This window comes from Eupeodes corollae, chromosome 2 (genome assembly GCF_945859685.1).
Source record: "Eupeodes corollae chromosome 2, idEupCoro1.1, whole genome shotgun sequence".
Classification (NCBI taxonomy): domain Eukaryota; kingdom Metazoa; phylum Arthropoda; class Insecta; order Diptera; family Syrphidae; genus Eupeodes; species Eupeodes corollae.
The window spans coordinates 42,685,439-42,705,196 of record NC_079148.1 but is presented as its reverse complement, the minus strand read 5'-3'; the positions used below and the strand labels follow the sequence as shown (position 1 = coordinate 42,705,196).

At 33.4% G+C, this 19,758-nt stretch overlaps 1 long non-coding RNA gene across 2 annotated transcripts; it reads left to right on the top strand.

Annotated features, from left to right (window-relative positions):
• The first annotated feature begins 14,796 nt into the window (after positions 1-14,796).
• On the top strand, positions 14,797-16,411 carry LOC129947858 (uncharacterized). Of its 2 annotated transcripts, none has more exons than XR_008781773.1 (3): positions 14,797-15,192; positions 15,257-15,879; positions 15,936-16,411. It is a non-coding gene; the product is annotated as an uncharacterized LOC129947858 (long non-coding RNA). The 2 variants fall into 2 exon arrangements; XR_008781772.1 differs by having other exon boundaries at positions 15,257-15,884.
• Positions 16,412-19,758: the final 3,347 nt, after the last annotated feature.

Genomic DNA, 19,758 nt, shown 5'->3' with positions numbered 1-19,758 from the left:
AGGCCCTTAATATAAAACTTAAAGCTAACTTAAACAACCTATTCTACCTTAAACTTACTTAAAACTATAACATCCACAGCAGCAAATCTAACATTTTTTGTTTTCTTTTTTTGTAATTTTTTTAATTTTTATTTTGTTTTATTCCCTGTTTTTTTTTATTTTTTTTTATAATCTTTTTTTTTTTTGGCTTAAAAGCCCATCCCGACTACCCACTATCAAGTGCCGATTGAAGCCACCAATATTGGCTCTCCTGCTTCACCCTATCAGTTCGGTCCCGATCGGACACAGCCATACTGAACCGAAGGAACTCTGCTCCGTCTTGTGCCATGACATCCCGATTGTACAGGAGCATCTATCTTCGAAGAGGAATGCTTCTGGTGGAATGAAGCCGCTCAAGACTCTCAAAATACTCGTCGTTCGGATAGAACGCCCCGAAAATTAAATTGTTGGTCGAAGACATAGCTCTTGCAATGTGACCTCGAACGAGTTTTATCACGAAATTGTCAATTCTGTTGATTCGAGCCCCGTTGTATAGGACCTCGTTGGAATAATAATGCACGTAAGAAGATTCGGCTGTTCGATATGAGCCGGTCGTAGACATTGTCGCTCGAACACACGAAACTTCTCCATCTGGCAACGTTGAACCACACATGACAACCATAAACGATCACCGGCCGTATGAGGGCCATGTAGCAAATTATCTTCACTCTGGGGTCAAGCCGACTGCTGTAAAACAGCCGTTTATGTCTGTGGAAATATAAATACTGATCTAACCAGATACCGAGGTACTTCACTACACTTTTGTTCGCCAATGGCTGCCCGTGAAGATCAACGATGACCATCTTGCACCAATTCTTAAACGTATCCCTCGTGGCCCTAGCCAACGGAGTCCGGAACAGAATTGTCTCTGACTTTTGGACATTTATTTTCAGTTTCAGTCGTCCCAATATTGCTGAATCTTGACGAAATCACGCTGCAAGAGAATTCTAATAACCTCAACCTTTCGGGATGTTCTGTACGCAATTAGATCGTCGGCTTACGACAGTCCAACGCACTAACCATCATGCCAAGAGTACTACACTTTCTTAAGTCGATAATGTTTTTTTTTGTTAACCTACGCGCTTCGTATATTTACAGAATTTCGTAAAACTAAATTTTGTAACAAGACTTTAGTAAACATACAATTTTGTCTTTATCAGAATTTCAACCCCAACCGATAAATAAAACATCAACAAAATCGTTAATGATGCTTTTTGATATTTACCTCAAATGAAAATCAGTCAATTTGAATCTACAATTTATATTCAAATAAAAGTTGTAAATTAATGTGCCCATCATTAAATCTAGTCTCTTGAAATCGATAACAATTTACTAACTTTGTAACTTTTCCCTAATTGGTCATGGACATGATTTTGAGTCTTAACACCACCTTTGCTGTACATGTTTGTTGTAATTTTCTTACCTTTTCTTTGTAGTTGTATCTTGTATTTGTGTTGTTTCAAACAAATAATGATTTATAAAAGTCATTATATACCAAATACGCCGTGATTATCCAAAAGATTTATCGTTTTAATGTGTAGTATTTGATAGTTCTTTTTATTTGACAACTTCTCTTCCTATTTTGAATCTTAAAAGCACAATTTTGTATGGAAGAAATTCCATTGACTCAGCCATTAACAACATCTTCAACGTCTAACCTTGTAAAATCCAATATGAAAGAACTATATCGAACCTTTTCCGATATTTTATCGTAAACGACATTTGCAATACAAAAGTTGACTTAATTATTATTTTCTAGTAACTCATGAAGCCTTGAAGGCTATTGTCACATGTCTTAGTTTAAGCATAAACTTTAATTTCCTATACTGACTTAGGGTATAAGTGGTTTAAAGGATCAGCAGCAAGCTTTTGGTTTGTCGTGTACGATAAATTGGCGGAAAGGGCTAGATATTCTTGTGGATAGGTAAACATACCCTTAACCCTGATACTAACATCGTATCTTTTCTTAACCTAATTTTAAGAAGTCCGTCCAACAAAGATGATTTCTGCAAAAGAACACAAGTTTCAAAACACAGTATTTTGATGATCGATAAATTGTATTTTTTTAAATAACTTAAGATAAAAAAGTAACGCAATTGTGATTTCATAAAAATCACACTTTTTATGCAATAACAATTCAAAACAAATAAATTTAGAAACTGGGTGAATTTTTGAAACTCTTATAATTATTTTTATTATATTCCACGAGTAAGTAAAATTATAAACTGAATTTTGTCTCAAATAAGAAAGACACATTGTACATTGGCTTACACCATTCTACCCACAAACATGCATCCATATCTACAGAGCTTCACGTGTAGATACATCAGAAAGAAAAATCAATACAAATTAGGTGTAGATACCTACACTAACCTTAAAATATCTAACTTTTTTCTTTCATCTGAAATATGGACCTTGATTGTTTGCATATTATTAATTGCGTAAATTTATGAAAAATGATGAAACCATATTAAAAAATTGTATATACACACAAAAATCCATAGTAATTGTTTGATTGATAAATTCAATTCAATTGATAAAACGATTTAAAATCTAAAAACACGTAATATTACTCATATACGCCTAAGTATCTATCTAATATCAATAAATCAACGATGATAAGAAAATATAGTTTAAATTATTACTCACCACTTTTAAGTCGAAGTTTATCAATGTTCTTTGAACTTCTTCGGGAAAATTTACACTTTTTAATTATTGTGTCTTGTCACGTTACTTTTATTGGGTAAGCTTAGAACTTAGTTCTTTTTTTTATTCTGCACAAACCTAACCAAAACGAAAGTGCCATGTATTTTGAAGCAAGTTGTCACATTTCATGGTAGATTAAAGTCTTGTAAACAATCTTTTAAAATTGCCCCAAATATGTCTCCAAAACCTTTAAACGATCAAAATCGAAACTAACAATTTTTGTCGTTTTATTTGTATAATTGATACACTGAGGTGAAATTGATTTTTCGTTGTTCGTATGTGTGTAAAAAGTGTGTAGGTATGTAAACAGAAACACACTTAGCCAGAAAAAAGTGTATCTTTTACTCACAAGCCACCATTTCAATAGGTGGATAAATATTATAAACGTGTATAGATAGTTTATAACAACAACTTGCACTTGCAGAATCAAAGCTTGATGGCGGATGAACGGTTTCGTTGAATGCCACTTCCACAACAGTCTTTCTAAGTTTGACAGAAATTTTTGCAACGACAATGCCAACGACGAGTAGAGCGACGTTACGTATTTTCCTTTCAATGGTTACGGGGGATAATATTTGCGTTGGGGCTTATTTACAGTGTACAGTGTTTGTAGGTAACTACAATAACGACGACGCGATGGTGGCCACGAAGCTGGCTGGCGCTGCTGCTGCTGGCGTCGGCGGCGGCGTGCGCATTGGCGTATCCAAAATAAGCAGAATCCGTGAATATTGAGAGCAAAAACACACAACAGAGAAAAACAATTATTTATATAAAAATACAACACAACAAAAGAACACAAAGGCGCGCGCAAAATCCAATTCCAAGAGCCAAAAGGTACCTTAGTATATCTTTATGTTACTCGTAGACCGCGAGTTCCATGTTCCAAGTTTCAAGTCGTATGCTCGTATCTGAACTGAATTTTTAAAAACAAATGGTAAAGCGGTAGTGGTTTTGGTTAAGTTTAGGTTAAATAGTTTATTGTTTTTTTTTTTTTGTTTATTTCTTTTTCTTCAAAACTTTGAGGTTGTTTTAATTTTATAAATTTTCCTCTGTGGTGTATTTTGTGGTTCATTATTATGTTGTTCGCTCATTTAAAAATTAATTCGTGTATTCGTGAGAAATAGATTAATTTGATATTCAATCTATTTCATTTTGTTATTGTTTTTGTTTATAAATAATTTTAAGTGAGATGCTAAAATTCAATAAAACTAAGTTTGTTTTTATAATCATATCCACCATTTATAATCAAAAAAAAGGGGAAATACAAAGGTATAAAATATTAACTTTAGTGAGTACCAATACCACCGTTAATTCTTCCCTCCTCCATCGCAAGAAAAAGATTCAAAATCCAACATCACAAACATCACTTTAATTGATTTTACGGCGAATTCACCACCAAATGAATTTACAAGTTCATTTTGACTCTCTCGCTTATAGTGAGCGAAAATTCATTTTTCTTCTTAATTTTGTAGATATTTGTATATTTTTGAGAATCTCACTCTCCCTCTCTCTTTCTCAACCAACGTTTATTTCTATTTCTCCTCAAAAATAAGGGTGTGTTGGTAGAGTCGTGTATCTATACAATCCATGTGACTAAACAAACAATCAACAAAAATAAAATTGATAAATTGCGGTTTGGTTATTGGTGAGATACTTTTTTGGAGAGGAAATCTCTGCAGATATGTAGATACTTGGTACTTTGGGTTGTTTTTGTTGTTGTTTCTTTTTTGGTACATAGAGAAGAGATTATACGATGTTGTGTGTAAGAAGAAGATGGAAGAAAATATACCATAAGCATAGCAGATGCAATGGAGGACAAAACCAACAGCAAGTGTGTTTTCAATTCCATTTCAATGTTATTATTTTTTGAGTGTTTTTTTTTGTTGTTGTTGGTGATGAAAATCAATGGATACGTATGGTATGAAAAATGAAAATGGTCTCAAAGATATAAAAGTATCTACCTACCTAGCTCGGTAAGTTAAAGATACCTTTCTATGTTGTGAAGGTGTACTTACCATGAATACAAGGTATGACAGTAACTACCTATATTGCAACAAAATTGTGGTAGAATTTCAAATTAGTTCAACTAAAGTTGTTTTAATGTTGACGTTTGTAGGTACCCACCTTTTAAGGGCTTAAAGCTAAATGCTAAAATGTATAAATTTACTACAGTCTTGCACGTGCTATATTGGGTGTGTTGATAGCAACTTAGTAATTAAGTAGGCATGGTAGGTAGGTATAGAAATACAACGTACTTATAAGAAGCATCTAGGTAGCAGGTATTATAGCCATGTTAGCAAAATTTGGTAACTACCAAGGAAGGTACATACATATAAGTAAGGAAAGATAGTAGGTATGGTACAGGTAGGTATGGTATGGTATGAAAGTACGTAGATATAGATATGGATGTGATAGATATATTAGATATGCTTTAGGCGCACTTTAACGGGGGGCATTTAGCCTGGTGGGCATCTTCAATCCTATTCGGTTTTTTAGACAAATTAAGAAAATTAAATGCATAAGATGCTTTTTCAACGAAAAACATTGAAACCTTGAGGGTTTTTGTACAATAAAAAAATATCTAGGTACATTAAATACGTTCTTTAGGAATGATTTTTATTATTCTTCAATTCCCATAGGAAGCTATTGTAATGGGTTCGATTTTTCAAGATCCATAGAGCCGTAATAAAAGATTTTTAGAAAGATTTCTGTACGTTTGCGACGTTTCTTTCGTCACGTCATCCAAAGCTCAAGAACCAGAAGAGATATCGACCTCAAATACATATTGTTTTACAGATAATAATGCAGAAAGAGCTCTCAAGAACATTGAGTGGATGCATCCATGGTTTCTTCATGGTTTCTTTACCATAGCAGTTTAAAAAAAGTTAAAAAATTTGGACTTGAATTAAATTGTATATAATATATTGTAACGTGATACCAAAAAAACATATTTTCGAAAATAATCCAATCAACGGTTTTTTTTATAAATCAAAAAAACTGAAAAGAAAATTTGTTACTTCGAAAATTTTACGAATACAAAATGTTTTTAACTCCAAAACAATTTTATGCAACGAAAAATAACGTTATTAACATCTGGTAAAATTTTGATAAAAATCGATTGGGCAGTTTTTTTTTTTAAATAAAAACTTAAAAAACATTACTAAAAGTTGGTAAAAATTGAATTTCAAATGTCTTTTCAAAAATTTTAGATTATGGCTTGCAATTAGTTTTAACTTATATGACATATTGATTTTAACATTCGGAACAGTTTTGAGAAAAGTCGAATTGACAGTTTTCTTACAAAAAATAAAAACCTAAACAAAAACATTAATAAAAGTTGGTAAAAATTGATTTTCGACTCAAATATCTTTTTGAAACTTTGATGTATTGGCTTTAAACTAATTTTGTCTTCTAAAAATTATTGTTTTCAACATTCAGTAAAATTTTGAGAAAACTCTAATTGACCGTTTTTTTTTAAATAAAACCTAACAAAAAAAATACTAAAACTTTGTAAAAATTTACTTTCGACTCAAATAGCTTTTCAAAAATTTAAAATATTGTCTTTAAAATTTTTCTATTTCACAGAAAATATTTTGTTCGATATTTAGCAGTTTTTTATAAAAATCCATAGGTCTGTTTTTTTCATAAAAAAAATAAAAGTCTGCAAGAAATAGTACGCAGATTCGGTAAAAATTGATTTTCGGTTCTTGATATCTCTCAAATTAATTTAAGAAATTCTACTAAAATTGGTAAAAAAAATTTCGACTAAAAATCTATTTAACAAAACTATGTTTTCAAACTAAACTATTTCTTTATAAAAAAAATAATGTTGGTAATTTTGAAATGTTTAATTTTTCAACTAATAACTTTTTTAACCCAACACGAAAACCTACAAACTTTTAATCAAGAAAAATCGACAGACGGGATGGGAAGTTATCAGTGTGGGTCGCAGCCAATCTTTTTTTTAATTTAATGCCCAAATGCAGGGGTGGGGGTTGTAAGGGTCATATACCCCTATACTATCTGAATGGAATAAGTCAACAAATCTTCCGTCGCAGGTGTAGTTATTGAACCTTAAGGCAATTTACGGTCTCAAAAGTGCTCTAGTAGTCCATTTGAATGCTTTTTAGATGATTTGTCAGACGGTTGTAGTATAGAGGCTTAAATGTGTCATGGGCCGTTGTTATTTATAACGGTAACTCCCATGCTTAAGACCATTCATATCGGTAATAAAATATGGTTAAGCAGTACGCTGCCGCCCAGATATTCACATTTGCAGGGCTGGATTGAGGGGAGGGCAACCGGGTGGAAGCCGCGGTTTTTAGTCTTGAAAAAGCTCATCGAAACTCGTTGGTCTTGTCGAGCTAAAGCTACCAAAGCTTTAGTCAACAGCTATTCGGAAATCGAAGAAGCTCTAACCAGCATATCTTCCAATGAAAAGCAAAAAGACATCGTGAGGAATTAAGCAATGCACCTTCTACAGAAGATGAGTGGTCTCGAAACAGCTTTGTTTGCAATGTTTTGGAACGATATCTTGGAGCAATTTAAATCTACAAACAAGATGTTGGAGGACACGAAAATGATTCTTGAATTGGCAATGTATGCACTAGAATCATTGAAATCATTCGTGGAATTCAGACCAAATGATTTTGAAAAAATACGAGGAAGCAGCCAAAAAATATCCCGTACTGATGAATATGTACAATCAAGCACCCGCACCAGATCGAGAAATGTGAGGTTGAATCCGCTCGATTACTTGAAAGCACAATTCGTAAATCTGTCATCAAGCAAAAATTCAAAGTATTCGTCTTCATCCCAGTGATTGACTAGCTATAAGTTTCCCTTACTGAAGGATTGCATGCCTATGAAGCTGTACGTTCGAGATTTGGATTCCTTAATCACATCGAGAAGATGGATGCTGAAAATTCTCACGCTGCAGCAGAAGCATTGGTGAAAGTGTATCCGGATGATTTAGAGCGCCTGGTCTTGGTAATCAGTTGGTTTAATTTGTGTTTTTGATTGACTCATACAAAAAGGATGATGATGGAACAGATCAATTGCGGGAACTATTTTACAACCAAATGCTCGAAAATCAAAATTTCAGAGGTACCTTCCCAAACCTCAAAATTGCATTGAGAATGTATTTGGTTTTGATGGTAACAAATTGCATTTTAGAGTGCTCGTTTTCAAAAATGAAAATTATAAAAAATATGCTTCGAACCACGATGGGACAAAACCGTCTGTTGAAGCTTTCTCTCCTGAGCATTGAAAGCAATTTACTCCTAAAACTGGATTTCAACGAAATCATCAACGATTTTTCGGCTAAAAAAGCTCGAAAGGCTCCGTTCCTTTAATTAATTTTAGATAATGCTTTTTTCCGTTTATATTTATATGTGTTTGTTCAATACTAAAGGTACCTACTTGGTTTGACAATAAATTATGTATTGAAAAACTCGAGTGAAAGAAAAATGGTTAAATTTATTTTGAAAATAATTTGGGGCTGAACGCCTCACTCCTTTATTGCCCCGAGGCCTCTGAACCTCTAAATCCGGCAATGCACAGTGCCCATTTGTAACATTAATATATTGTTTTTGGAGCTTTTTTTTTTGAAAAATCAATATTTGTTGTGAATTATTCTACTGTGATAAATGATTTTCGTATTTTTGTAGGTCGTGAAGTCGACGCAGTATTTAACTCAATTTAATTTGGTTTAACAATTTTCAGTGTTATGATTGTTAAGATGGGGCATTTTTTAAAAGGTTTTATAACAAGATTGAATTCTTTTAATTAAATTGGAAAATAAATATTGCTATTTTGCTATAGCAGTTGACTGATACGTTACACAAATCGAATTGCTCGTGTTGATTTCAATTTGTCGCAAATTATTATACTCGTTCTTAATTCATAATTATTGATAGCTGCAATAGTTTAAAATTTATCGTGCCATGTGATATTTATAATTTCAATATTGTTCAACTTTTCAAATCTGTTGTAGTTTTCAGAGAAGCTCTTAAACCGATCAAACATCCGGCAGCCAATAAAAGTTATGATTTTTTGGTTCTAACGCCATAAAACCAAAGTAAAAAATCTATGTTAAATTATAGAAGATGACAAAGATTTCACTCAAAGCCTTTTAAGTTTCGTTTTTGTGGCCGATGAGGCCAAATATTAAAACCATCATTCTCCGCAACATCATTTAAAACCATTAGCATAAATTCTTTTTCTTCTCTATAAGACACGTATGTATAGATACCGCAATATAGTTACCTTTATATATAAATTAAAAGAAGCAGCAATACCTTTTAGTATAAGAGGCCTAAAGAAGACATAAAAGTGATCGTGCCGATAAACAACCCCACGACAATCGTTGAAAAAAAAACAACAAAACAAAATACAATTTCTCATTCAATAATTTTCTTTTGAAAAATAATTAAAGATTCAAAAAGTGTAATCACACGAAAAGAGAGCCGTTGGCTGGCTGTGAATTATCAGTCTCGACGGATGAAAAGATGGATGGTCGGATGGCTAAAACTCAATTTTATAAAGACCCAATAAAACGAAGACGCTTTCGTTTGGGCTCCAAAAAAATTGTGATTGAACCATGTACCGTGTCGATGTTGTCCGTTGTCGTCGACGGAATTGTCGTCGTCGTCGTGCCCTTCTTCGGCATCGTGTACGGTGAATTTTATACATATATATATATTTTTTTGGGACTTTTAAATTAAAATGCTGCACAAGATCTCGAGATGGTGCGGATGGTCAATGGGCGGATCTTTCATCAATAATAATTTAAAACAACTTTTTTTTTTTTGTAAATTTAGGCTTTCAAAATATTTCGATAATATTTCACAATTTAAATATAAATTTCAATGTACATAACAAAGCATACGACTTTAGTACTTATGTATATTTTTTATTAAAAAATACTGAAAACCTTCTAAGTTCTGCAAAATAATATTAACGTATACCTCAAAACACTGCGTCCTTAAAAGTAAAGAAACATTAACGCAAAACAAAAAAAACTTGATTTTAAAATTCTGAATTTTGACCATATAGTATTTTTTAAGTACGGAATTTCGACATATGTACATACATGAATACAGTAACAGCATATCTAATAATAGGCTTTTTACTCCAAGTCCAAAACCCGGTTTTCGCGAAATTATCGGTTTTCGCCGAAAACCTACATCGAAAACTCAAGTTTTCCCAAACATTTTTGGTTGATCACAAGTTCGTAAACCACAAGTTTTATATAAAACCTCTTGAAAACTAGTAGCAATTCAAAGTTGAGCTAAACACACAAACCTTTCGAAATATTCATTGCTCAAATTAATGTAAACAAAACAACTGCTGTCAAAACTAATATTTCATTTAGAAATAAATTTGGTCGTGGTAAGCAATAATATTTATACAATTACCTTACAAAACAAGAATTATTGCTTTTAGTTTTTTATTTACAGAATATGGAAGAGAAAAAAAAGGAAACTTTGGGGGAGCTGCCTGGCAACAGAAAAAATTGTGCGAATAAAAGCCCCGGTGACTATTTGCGACACTGGCGGTTCTTTTATTACCCTCGAAAGTTTCAAACGCTCTTTGTTAAACGAATAACCGGAATTCACTATGGCTATTGGCGTGACGACCCCAAGGACGAGGAAGACTTGCTCATAGTTCAGTGGGCTAAAGTCCCTTGATGGACAGCGATGCTAAAATCAAGAAGATCTGCAGAGCTTTGGATAAGCCAGGCGAGTCATCAAAGGAAGAAGACAAAGAGATAGTCATGGAGAAATTGCAGCCCATCATAACAGCTTTAGTGATCGTTCTCGATGAGTGTGATTTTGGTACGAATCTCGAACTATAGGAATTGACCTTTTCTGCTCCGGCCATAAGGACCTACACGAAATCGTTCAGAATCTTCTCAACCCCGCTCGGACGGCCACAATATATGGTGATTCTGAAGGCACATTTGGCCAACAGAAGCAGTAGTCATAAGCTCGGTATTTCGGGTTGAATTTGTTGTGAAAGAAGAAGAAAATGTTTTAAATAAAATTAATTTTGATTGTAAAAGTTTTGTTTGTTGTTAATTCTGTGATATATTTTTTTGACAATTTGCTTCTCCTTAGTGAATTGTTCGGACCGGTTGAAGTGAATTAAGAGCATAGCTGCAGCTAAGTGAGCTTTCTAGCTCTTGTTGGTTCATGTCGTGAGCCCATTCCACCTGTCCCCAGAACTTCAGTTCAAACTCTTCTTCGGACGAGCTAGTGTTACGTTAAAATCAATTTGAATTGGTTAGAATTCATTTTATTTTCACAAATAATTTGAGAAGAACAAAACTTTTCACTCACAAATTTTTCATCAATACAAAATTTGACAGCCAGTGTTAAACAAATTTAAATGTCAAATAATAACGTGTAAATGTTTGGTGTGAACGATTTTCGGGTTTCCGTAAACTTTTTGCCGCAAACTCGGTTTTGGGTTTGGTGTGAAAAGCCTATAAGGCAAACCTCCTAAAAATGAATTATCTAATAGTTAATTAGGTATGTTTGGTTTAATAGCGGTAATCGTGCGTCGGACCGAAATTCGTAGGAAATCAATCAGCTGATCGAAAATTCTCTCTGGAAAAATTCAAACGCATGCCATTTAAATCCGATGCTTTGCAATTAAATACTTGGCTTTATTTTCGACAGATATAAACAAATTTGTGTCCGAACTTGCGGAAACTGCTTTCGGAGACTGATGACTTGTTTTGTATTTGTGTTCAATTTGCACCAAAACAAAAGCAAACGCATTTTTATTTAAGCCAAAGTTTTTCTTGAATCTCGAAGAGAATTCAAAGATAAGAAGAATTGTGTACTTACTCCGCTTCAAATAGTTCGCGTGTGTTGCTTTCGTTCCTCAATTGAATAATTTACTTTTCATAAATAGTAAAATAACACTATTTCATCGATTTTACATAGTTAAAAATGCATATTTTGTTTATTTTATAACAAATTATCGAAAATACACCGCATTTAAAATATCATTTAAGTAGCACATCTCAGCCTAAAGTTTATATCCATCGCAATGCGTCCTCGAAATTTTGTAGGGCATGCCTACAAAATGATGATACCATGAAATGATTAAGTGAGAGAGATTTTGAAACTCGCAGAGCTGTTTGTGAAGACATTCTTCAAAGCATTCCTCTTTGGTGCTGTTTTAATTTCGTCTGACCATTTTCATTTATAGGAAATTCATCAACGACCACTTCACAGCCCTTATGTGACAGTTTGGTGTGCTGTTGCTGAATTTGGTGTGTTAGGTCCGTATTTTTTCGAAGAAAATCGGCAAAAAGTTACAGTTAATGCGGATCGCTACTGTCACATAATTGAGACCTTCTTCAAACCAAACTTAAATTTGTTTAATAGGTTTTCAGGTCATCTTCTTTCTTTACGAGGAGACATTACCTGGCCACCAAGGTCCCCCGATTTATCACCTTGTGATTTTTTTCTTTGGGGACACTTAAGGAGGCAATCACTCAGAAAGTGGCAGCCATTACACCACAAATGAATCGACGAGCAATGGAAAACTTCCGGGAAAGGCTTCGTTATATGTATTAATAATAGAGGACAATATTTAACGGATATAAAATTTAAAACTAAGTTATTATTTTATTTAATGTAAAATGGCATAGTATTTAGCTTAAACAATTCAATTAAATTTTTCTGTTAAATTGTTTATTTATTTATTATTGCCTTTTAAAATATGGGAGATCTTTTTGCGGGACCTTGTACTTCCGTACCTTCAGGAAGCTTTTTTCGTCACCCATATCTGAAGAACCAGTAGAGACATAGACTTCAAATAAATTAAGTCAAACAGATAATAACACAGAAAGACGCAGAAGGAACTCGTAAGATAAATTAAGTGGGTATCTCTTTTCTTTAGCATTTTGAAATAAATTGTATAAGTATTATATAATGTGATGTGTTACCAAATTAATATAATTTCAAAAAAAATCAATGAATGGTCATGTTTTTCTCAAAAATAACGTTTTGGTAAAATTTTGAAGGAAATCTTTTTTTCACAAAGAGTAAAAACATCAAAAAATATTACTAGAAGTTCGTAAAAATTGGTTTTTAACTTATAAAATTAGAAATACGTATTTTTCTCTAAAACAAAATATTGTTATAAATATTTTTTTTTTTTTTTTTTATTTCAGAAAGTAGTAAGCTTATAGCAAGCGTCAAACTACGATCAGAGGCTCATCATAAGTGCATGTGTTAGTTGTTAGTAAAAAATAATACAAATATAGCCTAACACACGCACAAAATACAAAACAAAATTAGCATTTAACTATTACAGAACAAAAAATTACGATAGTGGAGCACTGGTTCTAAACAATGATTTTAATCTCACCTTATTTAAATTTAAATCTATCGATGAACAGTTTAAGTTATATAAAATGCTCATTCGACTTAAAGCTTCATTCTTGCCATAGTTAGTTCTATGGAAGTCAATATGTATAAAATCAAACGTGCGCAGGTGATGAGTTCCGCCCCGGTAATTCAAATGTACACAAGATAGCAAATAAGGTGCATCAATTTCACCATTAATGAGTTGATGAAAAAATACTAAGTCATTATTAACACGCCTTTGATGGAGAGATTGCATTTGAAGAAGTAGAATACGATGTTCATAGGGAGGCAGATCATAGGGATCTTCCCAAGGAAGACCTTTTAGAGCAAAGCGAATGAAATTATGTTGAATTGATTCAATACGTTTTCTATGAATTTCGTAATAGGGAGTCCATACCTGCGAAGCATATTCAAGATGAGGACGAACATGGCAATTATACAAAGAAAGGGTAACATAGGGATCATTGAACTCCTTTGCCCAGCGTTTTATAAAACCAAGCATAGAACTTGCCTTATTAACAATAACATTAATGTGATGTGTAAACTCTAAGTTGGAACAGAAATGTACACCTAAATCTTTAAATGTGGAGACACGACAGAGTTTTTGCTGTGATATACAGTAGTCAAATACGTTACTGATTAGTTTTTTAGAGAAAGTTATAGTCTGGCATTTTAAAGGGTTGAGTAAAAGGCTATTTTTCCCACACCAAAATGTAAAACTATCAATGTCGGCTTGTAAAAGAATACGATCATGGTTTGACTTTATTATTTTGAAAATCTTCATATCGTCAGCAAAAATGAGAAGTTCACTTGAGCGTAGACATGACGATACATCGTTAATAGACAGGATGAACAGAAAAGGGCCAAAATGGCTTCCCTGGGGAACACCAGATTGAGCAACGAAAGGTTCAGAATGACAATTTCTAAATTTTACCTCGTAGGATCTGTTTTTAAGGTATGACTTAATCCAAGCTAAGAAAAATGGTGGAAAACCAAGAGCCTTAAGTTTTAATAAAATAATTCCGTGGCTAAGTTGGGCAAAAGCTTTAGAAAAGTCAGTGTATACACAGTCAACTTCATAACCTTGTTCTAAAGCGTTTGAACATATGTTTGAGAATGTGAGGAGATTAGTAACGGTTGATCTTTTTTTCACAAAACCATGTTGCTGTTCGCAAATGATATTTTTACTAAAATATGCTACGCTTTCACAAACAACTTGTTCAAATATTTTGTTAACATTAAGCAAGAAAAAAACGACAAACGGGATGGGAAGTTATAAGTGTAGGTCGCATCCCAGGCTCTTTTTTTATTATGATGTTCGTCGCCTCCTATTTTGATAAAACCCAAAAATCTAATACAAATTATTGCGTTTTATTCTTTCCAAAACGATGACAATAAAAGAAAGCTATACTCTGGGCGTATTCGCACTTTTAATAAGTTATGTAACGTAACTAGGTTTCCTCTTTTTTGTGTGTACACAAAATTATATTTTAATTGCAAAATTTGATTAAGGGCATAGTAACTAGAGTCCACGTAGTGTTTAAAAAAAAGTGCGTGATAAGGCGTATAGTACAGGAATCAGTTTCAAACTAACTAAAACTGAAATTGGTCAGCAGAAAAGTAATCAAACTGAGAAACAGCCTTTATAATCAAATAAAAATATTTTGGTAAGTACAACATTATCGATGCAGAAATTAATACGATTTTTGTAATTTGTTTTAATGTCGGTGAATGCACCAATATGTGCCATCAATTTTATAATCAGTGACAAACTGCACACCTGAGTAGGTGCATGTAATGTAATTGCAGTCGGAACTTGAGATTCTTGTTACCTCACGTAAGCGTATCCTTAAAAAGAGGAAAACAAGAAGATACAAAAAATAAAACAATACAATCGGAATACGTTATGCTCTAAAACAATATACACAAAGAAGGGGAAATGCTCAGCAGCATACCTACTTCCGAAATGTCGAATCGCTCAAGCGTTCAAAACAGGAATTCAGGGATATATGTACCTACGTATAAGTTAGTATATGCGGATGGATATGTGAAGACGAAGGTGAGGATGACGATGACCAGAAGTAACTTGTTTTATATAATAGTCATGTCATCTCATCCTGCAGCCCGTCGCGTTGTCAGTGTCCGTGTATATCGGAAGGAGGATATCCCGCCACCGACGCTGCTGCTGCCATCGTCATCAACACGAAAACTACCTATACACCCCAAGTGCCGGAAGGGAAGTTGGTTTGAAATCGGATAAGGTTGCTCGGTTTTATCTTTTCATTGAATTTTTTTGTAGAGCTTCTCTCGTAATCGATCGATATTTCGATTTTCAATGTTTGGTCAGTTTCACCCTCGTTTAGCTACAAAATCTATCTCATCGCAACGCCACCACCATACTATAGCTACACGACAGGCCACGCCACGCCACTCCACTCAACTCAACTCCACTTCATCAGACCAGACCAGGCTCAAAATGAAAAGAAAAGAGTAGATATCTACACAACGTACGGTCTACATAGTATATTTCGGAAATTAAACATAAGAAGTCACCATCAGGATGGCTGGCTCTGTGCATGTAATTTCATCCGCTGCAATGATCCTTGCCACTCTTTTTTTTAGGTTTTGTTTTTCTTACGTGCGGCACATACGTACGTGATGTTCCCCCTTACAGCATTACCTTCGTTTGGAGACGACAACGACAGGTGCGCCAAGGATCTACTCTATACACTGAGAGAGGATAGATGTGAGGTTATTACTTTTTTGTATCCTTGTTTTTTTTTATTGTGTGTGTCCTTATAGCAAAGCGAACGAATGGACCATGCTAAAAGTGGCTTTCACCGAAGACGTGATGGGGAGAAGGAGTATGAGATAGGACAAAAAATTGTCTGGAGTATTTTTTTCCCATTACTTTATCTCTCAATATATACTTAACCTAAAGGATACCAAGTTATTTGTTCTTCTTAAACCGATGCGATGATCAGAATGATGATGATTCGGTGGGTGCAAGGAACCCTTATGCTTTGAGCATAGGGACGACTAAAAGGAGAATGACTTAGGCACAGCCTTCACGTCTGTCGGACGATGAACTCTTACAACGGGCAGACGGCCAGCTGATGGCGTTGACATCTTTCTTTTTTTATTCCCTGCGTTCGTTTTGTTTTATCACGCCAGCAGTTGGACGAGCATAAGATGATGTGTATTTTTTACAGAATCCTTTTTTCTGATATGAAGTTGATTATTATATATTTTTTAGATAATTTTTGTAGTGTCTCAATGTAGAGTAAATATAATATACACCTTCACAATGGACAGGAAACTACTATTGGCGTTTTGACAGTTCGTAGAACAGAAATGCACTTTTCTACTTTACTTAGAAAGTTGAAAATGATGCGATGACTAAGGATCCGATTACATATGTTCGCTTGGTAATCCAGAAAAATTAAACGCGACCGTAGCTGTTGTTAGATGGTAACCTAGATTTGTTAATGCATATGAACGTGGGTCATCTAGTGGTTTCTTTTGATGTCATAGGTTATTTTGACATTGACAACTGTTTCCCGCTCGAAATATATATGACAGAATGCCTATTTTTTATATTTTGATATAGTACAGTTCCACTGAAGACGACAGGAAACCTTCTCGAAATGTCGGAGAAAACAAAATCAAAAAGCTGAAAAAAACAAGATTTAAATCTTATCCACTTATTTAAAGCAAGACTCCAAATTGGTCAATAAATTGGTGCCGTAAAATAAGACCAAGTGAAATAAGACCAACTTTTAAAAATTGACTTTATTTTACGTTATAAAAGTGAAATAACGCCAGTTTGCAAAAGTTGGTCGTACTGCCCTTTGACAAAGTGAAATAATGCCACATTATTCTGAGAAATAAGACCAACATATTTTTACTATATGATTTTTGATAAGTGCAAGGTTAAGTTTCTGTGAAAATTAAAATAAAACCAATTTGGTTTTCACTTTGTTTAAGTGAAACAAGACCAAAAAAAAAAACAATTTAAACAATTTAAACAATTTAAATAAGGCCAATTCTTGAAATTTTGTCTTATTTCACTTGGCTTTACTTAACGGTACCCAATAAATCATCTTTAAGTGAAATTAAACCAAAAAGTATCCCAAGCAGCGGGGTTGCAAACAACCTTAAATACACACCATACAAAAAGGCGGTCTTATTTCTCAAAATAATTTGGCAATATTTCACTTAGTCATAGAGTGATATGACCTTCTGATGCTGAGCATTGGCCTCATTTCACTTTTGTAAAGTTGGTCTTATTTCACTTCGTTTTATTTCACCGCACTGTGGATTGAACTTATATATGGTGTCTGATTGATCTAAAAAACTCAACATTTCACGCACTACCTTGAGGTATTTTCTGCATAAATATATAAGGTTTATTCGTTGACTATGATTGAAGAATGATTTTGGTCTAAAAATATTTTGGTCAAACTTGTAATAGTTTAGAGTTTAAAAGAAGCCAATAACCCTATGATACGTGTAGAATGGGGCCATACGCATACCACACAGCACATGCCAAAATCTTTTATCAGCATTCTTCGAGATGTCAATTTCCCGTCCGGAGCTGCAATTTGACCCCTTTAAATAGATAAATAAATAAATTAGTCGGCGCAACAGTCCGTTGAGAACTAGGGCCTCGTACCTTACAATGCTCAAACATTCCTATGTGTGTGAATATTGTTTTCAGAGTTGGAGGGGACCTACAGTTTTAAGCCGAATCCGAACGGCTAATTTGAGAAAGCACTTTTGACTGACAATAACAAGAATTTTTCTCGGAAGATTTGTCAATTCCTCGCTAAAGACAGTACCCGTGAACCAAAGACCTCTGGCATGCCAGTCCAACGCACTAACCATCATACCACGGGTACTACTTTGAACCCTTTGGCCATTTGATTAACCGTGATTCAAGCACTTAAACCTAATACCTACAGCCTACAGCCCGGAACCATGAATTAGGCATTGTAAAATTTTAGCGATATAATGATAAATGATCATCCTTTGAAACTAGCCGACACGCAGCCAATTAAACGACGAATGTTCTATTCCGTACTTATGTTTTCTAATAAAACCATCATACATGGATACAAAAATTGTTGTTTATTTTATTGAATTTTTAATGAAAAACATGAACATATTTGCCCTACCCTTTATTCTGATTCTTATTTAAATTGGTCTTAATTTTGTATCAGTTTCAAATTTTAAGACGTTAAAACGAGAGACTTTAAGTCATAAAACAATTTTTTTTTCTTTTTTTTCACTTTATTTTTTTTATTTTATAGTAGTATTTATCAATTTTTGTTAGAAACCCTTTAAATATAACCTTTTTAAAAACCTTGACTTCTTATCAATAACGTTGTGCAGCTAAGGGTAAAATAGTCCCGAAGTCAATAACTTGGCATTTTAAAGAACCGATTGCTAAAAGTTTAACAATTTGCTAGTTAGCAATGTGCTAAATATTTAGCAATTTACTAGAGAGTTCAAAACTTTAAACCTATGTTATCTAGTAAATTTCTAATTGCCTTTTATTAAAAAACGAGCATCCAAACATGTCTAAAAAAAATACGCTAAATGCAATTCCCAACTGTTGGCCAAACCATTCCACTACCGGTCTTATAAGAATAATTGTACAGATTTCATATATAGATTCAGCAATTTGCTATAAGTTATAGAGTTGATTCCAAGATTTTAACCTTATCAAGTATTTAAAAGGTAGTAAGATCTTTAAATCGTTTAAAATTAGATAAATCACCTTTTTAGCTTGGTAAATTGCTCAAAATAGATTTAAAGATGTACTATATTGTTTAAATTTACATTAAAAAAAACTTAACTATTTATCAAGAACAATATTCAGCTTAGCGTTAAATTAACCTGTATTCAATAGCTTTGTTCGTTTTCTAGATAACCGGGACGAAAATACGAAAGAAATTTTTTACCAATAATTTTATTTTTGAAAGTAGAGGTCTTATATCCTAGAAATTGGTTGCAGTTTAATAATCGACAAATCAAACTTATGCCAGCCAGTTCTAGTGGAAAAGCCAATTGGTTGGTATTTAGAAAAAAAAATTGTTAATAATTTAACACTATATTATTCTTTCTGACAAAAATTGCACTACACTAACCAATGATTCAAAATTTAAAATGCAGAAGTACTTCGAGCCCATTTTAGATTTTGATCGTAGATACCTTTACCTTTTTGACAATTTTTATTCACCTCAATCGTATCAGATTTTCTAAATTTCATTTGCAAAACAACTCAATAAGCTTAAAGCCGACTCACATGTTAAAGATGATAAAGTGAGTGTGCTGTGCATGTGACTTAAAATCCATGAGCTACACAAAATATTGTTATCATTACTTTGTTGTTGTTGTTGTCATTGTTATTATTTGTATATTTACAGCGCGCCAACCAAACACCTACACCTACACCTAAACCATGGCCTTCTGGTCTTTGGCTAGTATCTTTTCAAAAGCAACCATTTCTGGCTTCCATTCACATTCCATATTATGTGCGATGTTATATTGTCGTGTAGTTTATCATATTTCCGATGACTCGATGGTGGATACTTTGCTTTTCGCCAAATTAAAAATAAAA